Below are 12,866 nucleotides of genomic sequence, written 5' to 3'. Positions count from 1 at the left end.
TTCTTCAGAGAAATGCCTGTTCATATCTTCTGCTCATTTTTAATGTCATTGGGTTTTTCTTTTGGTATTGACTTATATAAGTTCTTTATGCATTTTTGATATTAGCCCATTATTGGATATATAATTTGCAAATATTTTCTCCCATTCAGTTGATGGTTTTCATTTTGTTGATGCTGTTCTTCGCAAAAGCTTTTTATTTTGGTGTAGTCCCAATAGTGTATTTTTTATTTTATTATGAACCTAGGTTTCCATATACTTGGGGTATAAACCTGTGGTGTGAGGAAGCCTTACATATACCATGAAGGATAATGATAGAGTATTATATGCCAAGTTGCCTCTGTGTCCTCTATATACCTTACAAGGTGTCCATGCTCTTTTAAAGTCTGGACATAGTGTCCATGGATCTATTCATTTTCTATAGGTCAGTATTGATTAAGCAGTGTAAATTGGGATTATAGTAAGTAATCAATTTTGGCCTATTTATATTCAAAGATGTGATTGCCCATTCTGTGTAGTCAGCATCTCCTCTTTTATGAATACTAAATCACAAAGTAAATCAGGAACTAAGTTGGAGTTATTTGAACAGTGTCTACTACATATCCAATGCTTTATTCAACTCAGTAAGATATGATAAGTTATGTGAGGTTATAATACCAACAACCAGTCAGTAGTTCAGACCAATCTTTATCCTCTAAGTCAGTGTCTCTTGAGGGTATTGTTCAGGATTCTCATTGATTTTTGTGGAGATTGAAGTGGAGGTATCCACTTCTTCAGCTTCTCTAAGTATTTGGTTTCTCCATTGATTGAAAATTTCCCAGGGATCAGATGATGCTGATAGGAAAGAGGAGGGTGGAGAGTTTAGGGTTAGTGATGCTGGTGATGTTGGTGATACTGAGGAGTCCTCAGTTACAAGAAGGTGACCAGAATGGTGATCCATGCAGGGAGTAGAGGATGTCACAGACAATGGCATTGTATCAGACCAGAAAGCAGCAATCTAACCTGGAGCTAACTTTGCACAACTGCTATTACTAGAGCCATCGGAGGGGTACCCAGAGCTGCAATGAGAACTGTATTCAATAGTAAGCAGTAGGTAAAACATTATGATCAGAGGCAGAAAGCTGCACTAACCCGCTTAATTATTTTGATATGCTTAAAGATACATACTGGATTTATGCCTGCAAAATAAGGATAGTGTCCTATAAATTTTTAATTCTTTCACATTGTTCTTGCCATTCAAGGCAATCTATAGTTAAAATGGCTATTACTGCTACTAGTTCTCCAATCACCCTGCATCGTGATTGGCTAAACATTTGGCATCAGTGTTGATACAATAAAAAATGGTGTTCTTCACATCAGAAATTTTTATCGAGGCATGATGTTATTTTCTTTAATTTGAGGTAATATGCATTTTCCTTCAGTTGCCCAGTAGGTTTTATTAGTGTCAGGTACTATAACTTCACCAGGATTATATATATGTGATATGTGAGATTTTATATATATGTATATATATATATACACACACACATAAATATATGATATATAAAATCTATATCATATATATTTAATTTTTTTCATTTTAATTTAAATTCTATATTGTCATTAGTGTTAATGCCTGTCTCTGAGTGTCAGAAATATGAATTCAATAGGAATTTTNAGGTAATATGCATTTTCCTTCAGTTGCCCAGTAGGTTTTATTAGTGTCAGGTACTATAACTTCACCAGGATTATATATATGAGATATGTGAGATTATATATATATATATATATACACACACACATAAATATATGATATATAAAATATATATCATATATATTTAATTTTTTTCATTTTAATTTAAATTCTATATTGTCATTAGTGTTAATGCCTGTCTCTGAGTGTCAGAAATATGAATTCAATAGGAATTTTTCTATCCTTTCTACAGTTATGATTTAGATATCTTACAGCTTCCCAGATAGTTTCAGTCCAAGCTTTCATAATTAGATTGTTAGTAAGCAATCTAAGCTTTGACTTGAGCAAGCCATTTTACCTTTCCAGAGGCAGCTGGATTATAGGGTAAGTAGATGTTCCATATTATTCCTTGTTCCTTAGCACATTCTTGTCTTTGCTTTCCTGTGAAGTATATGCCCTGATCTGACTTTATGATGGTTGGGATATCATAGCTAGCATCTAGGTTTCTAATACTCTGATAGTGGATTTTTAAAATCATTTTTTTCCTGCAATAATAGGATACTCCTATTCCTGACCATGTGTCTACAGTGGTACATGCATGTAGTTTATACTCAGATATAGGCAAGTGTCCTATATAATCAACTTGTATAATTTGGGAGGGTCTGTCAGCTTTGACTTTATCTGGACACTCACAACCTACAAGCTTTAAACTTTTCAGTTCTCACATTTAATTTGAATTTGGGGTTTTCTGGTGGGTATATACATGTTTCTTTTCTCTAACCATGTTCTACAGCTACATGTGCAGCATGACCCGTGTGGTGGTCTGCCCATGCAATGATACTATCAACTGGTAATGTGCAGTTATATGTTGCATTGCCCTTCTTGTATATGTGTGGTTATGCTTTGAGTTGGTTTCTTCCTTAGCAATGAGTCGTTCTCCTTTTAAATCTAGATGTTTGGAATCTTTGCCTCTTTCATTGGCCTAGTGAGTTTCTCTGCTTGGTTATTAAATGTGGGTACTTCAGCATTGTCCTTTTGATGTGCAGAGACATGTATGGTTGAATATGGAGGTGTCAGCCAGTGCTATGTTCTGCCATATGTTCTTACCCCATTTTGCCGTCATTCCCCCAACATGTTCCTGACCAAAGAGCTATCCATTAGCTACTGCCCATGAGTCTGAGGAAGAATATACCTCATTCTGATTTTCATTATCAGATTATCCAATCACCTATTTTATGACTATTTGTTGAGCATATTGTGCTGATTCTCCTGAGCCTGATTTTTCAGGGTTAGACCATCATTAGTCCTGAAGGCCATGGACTGCCTGCATAATTCAGATGGTTTCATGGAGGTGATCCATTTATAAATCATGCATCGATGAGTTCCATGGCCCAGGGTGCTCTCCATTGCCCACTCACTTGAGCTTAAATGGCTCACCCCTTGACAATTCTGGCACCATTATTGGCTTTGCTGAAATTTCCTCAGTTTGCACCAAGGATTAACCCTCCATCCATAAATTTCCTGCTCAGAAATCTACCATTTCCACATTAATAGTTGATGGTTAGCAGTATTTACCCTCTTTGTCAGGGGTCTGCCTTACCCATTCAAGAATAGGCTGTTGAAACTTAACTGATGTATTTTCTACTAGTGGCTATGTATTTTAAAAATTTTTAACATTTATTCATTTTCTAGAGAGTATGGGGGGGCAGGGAGAGAGGGAGACACAGAATCTGAAGCAGGCTCCAGAATCTGAGATGTCAGCACACAGCCTGATGCGGGTCTTGAACCCATGGACTGTGAGATCCTGAACTGAGCTGAAGTCGGACAGCTAACCGACTGAGTAGTGGCTCTGTATTTTGTGGCCTTAGAGAGTGTCTGAGTGAGCATTTCAGTTGGTTGGTCTATGTTCTTGGATCATGGGAATTTCTTAGTCCAGAATGAAGTTGGGTAAAATTTTCAGTTTTTCAGTGTTTTAGTCCACAGTGACTATGTTGTAAACTCTTGTGAATATAAGCACTCTATATTTAAAGTCCTCATTAGTTTGTGCCAATATGTTAAGAAGTTTTGACTTCATTTTTCAAATAAGTAAAGACTGCCTGTTGAGTCTTTCCATCTAAATTCCCTACTCTCCCTACTTATTTCATAAATGTGTCTTGATATGATCCCTACATGTGGTATGTGCTGTTTCCAATATCCAAATAATTCTGTAAGGTTCTGAACTGCTTCTTTTGTGGTAGAAATTGGTTTGCAATCTGTCTTGTTTATGATTGGATCTGGTATTTTTCTCCCTTCAGAGGACCAGCTTAAGCCTAGAATTTTTATAGTAGTGTGACCCACTACCCTGGTCAATTGTCTATCCTCTGAGTGTAAGGAGTTTATTTAACTCTATTTTGACACTAGTCTTCTTCCAAGTTATCACCATAAGTATGCCATCAGTATAGGAACTGCTAATCTGTATGTTTGTGGCGTTTTTCATGAAAGGCTGGGATGTCTTATGTTAGATGGTTATGGGCTATTGTGGAAAGGTAGTAATCTAATACTTTCTGCCTTCCTATGTGAAGGCAGTCATGAGTTGGATCTCCTTATCAATTGGAATAGCAAAGAACATGTCAGATAAGTCTATCATTAAGTAATCGGATCCAGATTCAGTGTTGATATTATATTAGGAGTGCTCCCTCAATTTGGGGAGAGGGTTTGTTTAAATTTCTAAAACCTACTGTAAATCTATATGATCCATCTGGCTTTTTAACAGGCCAGACTGGATTAGTATATGGTGGAATAGTAAGGCATTAATTTATTTAATAGTTACTGGATGTTTTCCATGATTTTTTTTTGTATGTCCTATCACATCCATTCCAAGAATGTTTTCTTTTTTTAAAATTTTTAATGTTTTTTTTTTTTTAAATTTTATTATTGAGAGAGAGAGAGAGCATGAGCACGGGAGGGGCAGAGAGGGGGGGAGACACAGAATCTAAAGGAGGCTCCAGGCTCTGACCTGTCAGCACAGAGCCCAACGCAGGGCTCAAACTCACAAACTGTGAGATCATGACCTAAGCCGAAGTCGGAAGCTTAACTGACTGAGTCACCCAGGCATCCCCAAGAATGTTTTCTTAATTGGAATCTATAAGGTGTTTAGCCTTAATGGGTGGTCTGTCATCAATTCTTAGGAATCCATGTACCCATGTCCTGGGGGTTAATTTTCCTCCTAGTCCTTCAATTAGTCCCTTTTTATTGTTAAAGAGTTTTCTAAATTTGTAGGATATCTTTGTACCATTGTTACTTGAGATCTGGTATCTAACAACATGCTAGTACATATGGTACTTTTATTTACAAAAAGTGTTTTTATTGTTATGGCCAATGTAACATACAGGTCATTGTCTCTGGCTTGGGCCAAGAGACAGAGACTGCTGAGTCCCTATGGGGGCTCATGGGGTTTGCTCCTCTTTGGCTATCAGTGCCTTGTTTATTAATGGAATTAGGTTTTTGTAAGGGAGTTAGTATTTATAGTAAATGAGTTAGCAAATCTATATGTGAGTTTATTTTCTATTAGTTTATTTTACTCTAAAAGTTTTGTGGTTTCCATTTCTTGCCACTGTATATAGTTTTGAGGTTTCTATTGGGTTTCTATTTTTATAGTTATTTTAAACAGTGGTAGTCTAAATGGTTTAGGTTGCCAAAAATGCCTTGTAAATTTAGGTCTATGTTTTCTATTTTGATTTGGTCTATTTATATGAGGTGTAGGCCTTTTTGTCTATACACATGAGTGTTAAAGCCATAACCTGTATCTTAACCCAGTTTCTCAGTTTTTCTTATCAAGCCAATTAGTTCTCTTGTGTTTCTGGCACCCACAAATACTGTAAATAATGCTGTTCTAGTGTGTGGGAGCACACCTTTTAGACTGACTTTTTAAAATTTTCCTTTTCCACATATATCAGCAAGGATCATAAATCATTCTTAATGGCCCTAATTTCATTATTATGTTAGTAGCTTCCCCTGCTGTTTTCCGTGAAAATATTTTAAGGGATAATATATTAGGTATAGGCCATCTTAACTTCTGGGTTGCTGCTACCCAAAGATCTTTGTAAAGTAGTATTATTTTGTCCAAGTGCCCTAAAGTGTTGATTCAGTTTAGCATCAGTGGTGACAGCTCCAAGTTGTACAATCTCTGCTCCTGTAAGGACCATGTTTTTTCTTCAGATCACAAATCTAATAGCCACTGGGTTTCTGTGTCCATTTAGATTTATTGGAATTCTAATTTTTGTCATTTCTTCTCTGGTATAAGTTTGGTCTTCAGTGTATGTGATTGGTTCCATTTTGTCATTTGTTGTAGTTTTGTCTGTTTTTATGGGCCTACCTTCTAGCTATTTAAAGTTACTGGGGTCAAAAGGGTTAAAATAACCCTCATCTTCAGGTGGATTGGTACCCTTCAGAGGAAAAGGATCTGGGTCTCTTCCTACTCTGGAGGTCACTTTCTGTGCAGGCACATTTCTTTTCTGCCTATCGGCATCTATTTTACTTAAGGCTCCTAATAAAGGTACTGGGATATCTTCCTGAGCTGTTCTTTTTAATATAGAATATAACTCACTGGGTTGGGTGATCAGGCCAATATCTGGAATTTCCTTAATTTTAAGTTTTGTCTGGACTGTCTTCAGTAGGTCTCCAGGGATCCTCAGAAATGAATATATAAACAATTCTACCCCTAAACCAGCTCTCAGGTAATTTTGGTAAGGCTAGTGAGTGAGACATATTAAGTATTGTCGCCCTGTCTCTCGCACCTGTGTTTCAAATATGCTTTATTGTAGAAACCTGCTGTTGAGGTGTAAACAGTGTATGTGTGGGCCATGCAGGTCAGGGTAGCCAGGCACCTACTACAGGGAAAGTTCTGCAGAAGTCTGGTCACAGGAGCAGGCTGTTATGGTACAAGTCACCCGCCTAATTCCAAGCCATAATGTGTGTGTATTCTCTCTGAGGAAGAGCTGGAGGAAACTGGACCGCCTTGCCAGGGTCATGGCAGGCAGACTGGTCAGGGTGCCTTTCAGTAAGAGATCCTTGGGGGTACTGATTACTGGTTTGGGGGAGGAAAATTTTTTTTCCTACTCTTCCGTGGTCTTCTAACTGACCTAAGAATTGATCTAAGGCAGATTAATAGGAGGAAAAAATCAACAACCCTGAAGTTTTATGTGTATAGAGAGGCCTGATGATGAAACTGTGACCCAAAACGTGATCACGTCACGTTATGTTTTATGTTCTATACAGAGAAACATAAATCTGTAATTGACAGGACAAATGAAAACTTATGTTCTGGAGCTTAGTGAAGAATTCTAAACAGCATTTGGGCTAAAGAAGTAAATTACTTCTAAAAAATGTTTATTTTTGAGAGAGAGAGAGAGAGAGAGAAAGTGAGCGAGCATCAGCAGGGGAGGGTCAGAGAAAGAGGGAGACATAGAATCCGAAGACAGGCTCCAGGCTCTGAGCTCTCAGCACAGAGCACGACGCGGGGCTCGAACCCATGAATGTGAGGTCATGACCTCAGCCGAAGTCAGACACTCAACCGACTGAGCCACCCAGATGCCCCAAGAAGTAAATTACTTTTGATTACACAGTCTTCCCGGTTCTGAATTCCCTAGCTCTGATGGTGAGGATGTCTCTCTACCTGGACTGGGGAGGGTGCCTCTCACATGGGAAATTTAATTCCTGCTGTATGGAGATGAAGGAGTGTCAGAGTGTTATTCATAGAGTAGCCAATTTTCAGTAACTTTAATTCAAAATAATCAGTGTGCCAAGGCGGCATATTTTGGGGGTAGGGAACAGCCTACCTTTAGCTCCTACGGTTCCCTCCTCTGAAGCTTCCCTGAAGTTTTGCATGCTAACATCATAGCTTTGCACACTATAATCGGTTGATGGTCCCTCTTGTTGAACCAGTCTCTTTGTGCTGGCAATAGGTCAGTTCAGTTAAACTCATTTCAGGAGGCGGTGTGCACGTTTTCCAGAAGTTAGGCCTATGGTTCAAGGAATCAGTAATAAGTAATCTGATTAAATAAAAGATATTTCAATGGAAACAAAATAAAACACTGGTTAAAGATTGGAACACATTATAAGTCAATTTCTAAATTCGGAGGATAGCTAGTTGAGATGATTTCCAGATGTCAGGATCAACGTATTTTTATATGGAGTGAAGGCAGTCAATGGCCATCTGATGGATTTTTTTTTTTTTGGTTTGCTGTTTGAATGTCTCTAATTTTTGTTAGTGACCACAAAGTGGCTGTCAGCACCAAGACTGTTCATACATGAGCTGTTGCGGTTATTTCTCTAAAGTTTATATCAAGTCATTCATATTCAGCTTGGAAGGCTTCAAGAAAAAGGGAAGTTTTAGTTTTCAATGATTTCAAGTCAAAAGGATGGGAGATAATTGGAAATGTTCATTTGAAGAGTTGTATCCAGACATTAGAGAAAACTAGAAGAATTTGGGATCCAGTCTAGTATACAGGTAGAAATCAAAATTTCCTTAATAATTAACAGAATTAGACTCTGATATCCAAAAGTATGTATTACAGTTTCAGTTGAAACGTGATTTTTCTCTCTATAATTACGCACTTCTATCAATAATATTAGCAAGATTAATCTGTTTGCAAATTAACTCCAGTTTCAATAAAGTTAGCTTGCTTATTTATACAAGCACAGCAAAAATAGCAATTGATCAGGGCATCTGGGTGGCTAATCAGTTAAGCATCATCCGACTTCGACTCAGGTCATGATCTCACTGCTGGTAGGTTTGAGATCCGCGTCAGGCTCTGTGCTGACAGCTCACAGTGCCTGGAGCCTGCTTCAGATTCTGTCTCCCTTTCTCTGCCCTTCCCCCACTAGCACTCTATCTCTTTCTAAAAATGAATAAATGTTAAAAAAAAAATAGTAATTGATCATATATGCACTTGAAAAATCTACTTTGCTGAAACTTTTCATAAAGAATCTCAGCCTGAACTTTTAAAAGCATCTTGAGACCAAGAGGCCAAGTCAAACACTTGCTATCAGATTCCACCTGCAGTACTTGGTGTCTGGGTTAATTCCTGTCTTCTTGAGTTCCCTCCAAATGTCCTGAGTTTCCTATACCTGCTAGGAAGTGACCTCCTTCACTCATCTGGTAAAGGTGCCAGGATCCCTATAAAAAAGGTATGAGGCCAATATTTCCAAGGAGCAAGGAAATATTGCTTCAGAAAGTCAGTCTTACTTAAAGCAATCTGGTCATGTCTCAGTCAATGCATGTCTCTCTCAAATATGACATTCAAGCCAAAGCCTTGATAATATAACTCATCCTACCAATTGTGTCCTATCACAGAGGGACCAGATTCTTTTTGAACATATGAAAATAAATATATTGCCCTGAAAATATAAAAATACTCCCTGGGAGTTTCTGATTTTAGAGGGATCAGATAGGGAGAAAAAGATAAACACTTCAATCCTGCTTATAAAGGTATAATTACCAAATTAGTATAAGTAATTACTTAAGAGGAACAGTTTTATTTGGAAAACATTAAAGATCCAGTAACATTTCAAGCAAAAAATCATAAAAATGTATAATGACCCTCCTCAGTTTGGTCAGTACTGTGTAACTGATTTTTTATTTTTTTTGGAAGTGGTTGTGTGAAGTCATCAGTTTCTTCATTAGAGTTCTATAAATCCTTACACAAGTTGAACGGTATGCTCTTAAAGTTATTAGAGACCTGTATTTTTTAAGTATAATTTATTGTCAAATTGGTTTCCATACAACTCCCAGTGCTCATCCCAACAAGTGCCCTCCTCAATGCTCATCACCCACTTTCCCCTCTCCCCCACCCCCATCAACCCTCAGTTTGTTCTCAGTCTTTAAGAGTCTCTTATGGTTTGCCTCCTTCCCTCTCTGTAACATTTTCCCCCCTTCTCTGCCCCCATGGTCTTCTGTTAAGTTTCTCAAGATCCACATAAGTGAAAACATATGGTATCTGTCTTTCTCTGCCTGACTTATTTCACTTAGCATAATACCCTTCAGTTCTATCCACATTGCTACAAATGGCCAGATTTCATTCTTTCTTATTGCCAACTAGTATTCCATTGTATATATAAACCACATCTTCTTTATGTATTCATCAGTTGATGGACACTTAGGCTTTTTCCATGATTTGGCTATTGTTGAGAGTGCTGCTATGAACATTGGGGTCCATGTGCCCCTACGCATCAGCACTCGTGTATACCTTGGGTAAATTCCTAGCGGTGCTATTGTTGGGTCATAGGGAAGTTCTATTGTTAATTTTTTGAGGAACCTCCACACTGTTTTCCGGAGGGGCTGCACCAGTTTGCATTCCCACCAGCAGTGTAGGAGGGTGCCCGTTTCTCCACATCCTTGCCACCATCTAGAGTCCTCTGATTTGCTCATCCTATCCACTCTGACTGGCATGAGGTGGTATCTCAGTGTGGTTTTGATTTGTATTTTCCTGATGAGGAGGGAAGCTGGGCATCGTTTCATGTGTCTGTTGGCCATCTGGATGTCTTCTTTGGAAAAGTGTCTACTCATATCTTCTGCCCATTTCTTCCCTGGATTATTTGTTTTTTGGGTGTGGAGTTTGGTGAGTTCCTTATAGATTTTGGATACTAGCCCGTTGTCGGATACGTTATTTGCAACTATCTTTTCCCATTACCGGTTACCTATTACTTTTGTTGATTGTTTCCTTTGCCATGCAGAAGCTTTTTATCTTGCTGAGGTCCTAATAGTTCATGTTTGCTTTTGATTCCTTTGCCTTTGGAGATGTGTCCAGTGAGAAATGGCTGTGGCTGAGGTCAAAGAGGTTATTGCCTGCTTTCTCCTCTAGGGTTTTGATGGTTTCCTGTAGAGACCTGTATATTATAGTACTTCTCAGAATCTTTATCTTGAATCTCTTTCAAAATGAAGCCCTTTTGTAAAAGTATCAAAATAAAAGAATAACTCTGTAAACGACAAAAAGTCTCAACAAATGGCAATGGTCAAAGATCTGATTTGAGTTCATTATAATGCAATAGATAAGGAAATTAGGTTATTTTTGTGATATACAGCACTTCAAGATAATAACTAGAATTATAGTGATAACACAGAAAGATAATATCAGATTTCCAGGAGTTTCATACAATTTATAGAATATTTATTTTAGTAACTTATATTCACACAAATATAATTTAAGAAGGTTTAGCAACTTAGGGGCGGCTGGTGGCTCAGTTGGTTAAGCATCCGACTTTGGCTCAGGTCATGATCTCACAGTTGGTGAATTTGAGCCCCACATGAGGTTCTGTGCTGACAGCTCAGAGCCTGGAGCCTATTTCAGATTCTGTGTCTCCCTCTCTCTGCCCCTCCCCCACTTGTGCTCTCTCTCTGTCTCAAAAATAAACAAAGAAATACATTTTTAAAAAAAGGTTCAGCAACTCNAGCTCAGAGCCTGGAGCCTATTTCAGATTCTGTGTCTCCCTCTCTCTGCCCCTCCCCCACTTGTGCTCTCTGTCTCAAAAATAAACAAAGAAATACATTTTTAAAAGTTCAGCAACTTTTATTTGACATTGCTTCCCATGTGATTTCACATACCAAATAAGCCTAATTTATTTAATCTCTCTTTTATGAGAAGAGTAATTTGAATCATTCCAGGGACTTGCTGAAAAATTTCAAAGATAGTTTGTGACCAAAAGACTTCATCTAAAATTTTTCTTAATGTTTATTTTTGAGAGAGAGAGAGAGCGAGGAAGAGAGCATGAGCATGGAGAGAGAGGGACACCCAGAATCCAAAGCAGCCTCCTGAGTGTCCTCACAGAGCCTGATATAGGGTTCGAACCCACGGATCAGTAGATCATGACCTGAGTCAGAGTCAGACGCTTTACTGACTGAGCACCCAGAAGACTTCAGTTTTGAACTTAGTTTTGAGAAGTTTGTCAAAAAATATCAAAAGGTGTGGAAATTTGATAGGATCACAGATCCACTATGAAATGAAGACTTCACAAGTAAATACAGAAAGTTCAACTGTTATAAAAAGTCTTTGCTCTTTTAATATTAGATTGTTTTTTAAAAGTAATCAAATATTTGATAAAGATAGAGCATAGAATGGTTGTTTTCTAGGTAGATTACATTAAGTTAAAGAAAAATCTGTTTATAATTTATTAAAATCAGACTAGTAATCTAAGAAAACTTTGCTCTTTTAACAGCAAAACAACAAAACCCACAAATTTTAGTTTTGTACCAGCTTACTTTCTAAACTGTAGTTGACATGTAGTGTTAGTTTCAGGTGTACATTAGTTTTGGGTGTACAACACAGCGATCTGACAAGTCTATATGTTGTGCTATGCTCCCCATACGTGTGGCATCCATCTGTCACCACACAGTGCATTACAATGCCACTGACTATATTTTGTATGCTGTGCCTTTTATCCCCATGACTTATTTATTTCATAACTGGAAGGGTCTCTCACTCTCCTTTCCCCTTTTAGCCCATTTCCCACCCCCCTCTGGCAACCATCAGTTGGTATGCTGCATTTATGCATCTGTTTCTGCTTTTTGTTTGCTTATTCATGTGTTTTCTTTCTACATTCCACATGTAAATGAAATCATATGGTATTTGTATTTCTCTGATTTATTTCACTTAGTATAACATCTTCTGGGTCCATCCATGTTGTCACACACAGCAAGATTTCATTCTTTTTCATGGCTGAGTAATATACCACACTTTGTTTATTCATTCATCTACCAAGGAACACTTGGGTTTCTTCCATATCTTGACTAGTGTAAATAATGCTCCATTAAATATAGGAGTGCATATATCTTTTCAAATGAGTGGTTTTATTTTCTTTGGGTAAATACTGAATCATATGGTATTTTTAGCTTTGATATTTTAAGGAGTCTGCAATACTGGTCCCCATAATGGCTGCACCAATTTGTGTTCCCACAAACAGTGCATCAGAATTCCTTTTTTTCCACATCCTCACCATTTCTTTCTTTTGATTTTATTCTGACAGGTGTAAAGTGATATCTCATTGTGATTTTGATCTGCATTTTACTGATAATTAGACATGTTGAGCATCTTTTCATGTGTCTGTTGGCCATTTGTATGTCTTTTTTGGCAAAAAGGTCTATTCAGGTTCTCTGCCCATTTTTAAATCAGATATTTTTTTAGTGTTGAGTTGTATAAATTCTTTATTTTTTATATTAACCCTT

General features: G+C 37.6%; 1 long non-coding RNA gene across 1 annotated transcript; it reads right to left on the bottom strand.

The window, feature by feature from the left end:
* Window positions 1-590: 590 nt before the first annotated feature.
* On the bottom strand, window positions 591-7,590 carry LOC144230809 (uncharacterized). Its single transcript, XR_013334888.1, has 2 exons — window positions 7,486-7,590; window positions 591-831 (listed from the first exon to the last, which is right to left on the bottom strand). It is a non-coding gene; the product is annotated as an uncharacterized LOC144230809 (long non-coding RNA).
* Window positions 7,591-12,866: the final 5,276 nt, after the last annotated feature.

The sequence above is a fragment of the Crocuta crocuta genome, unplaced genomic scaffold (genome assembly GCF_008692635.1).
Source record: "Crocuta crocuta isolate KB4526 unplaced genomic scaffold, BGI_CrCroc_1.0 scaffold3, whole genome shotgun sequence".
Lineage (NCBI taxonomy): Eukaryota > Metazoa > Chordata > Mammalia > Carnivora > Hyaenidae > Crocuta > Crocuta crocuta.
This window is presented reverse-complemented; position numbering and strand designations above follow the sequence as displayed.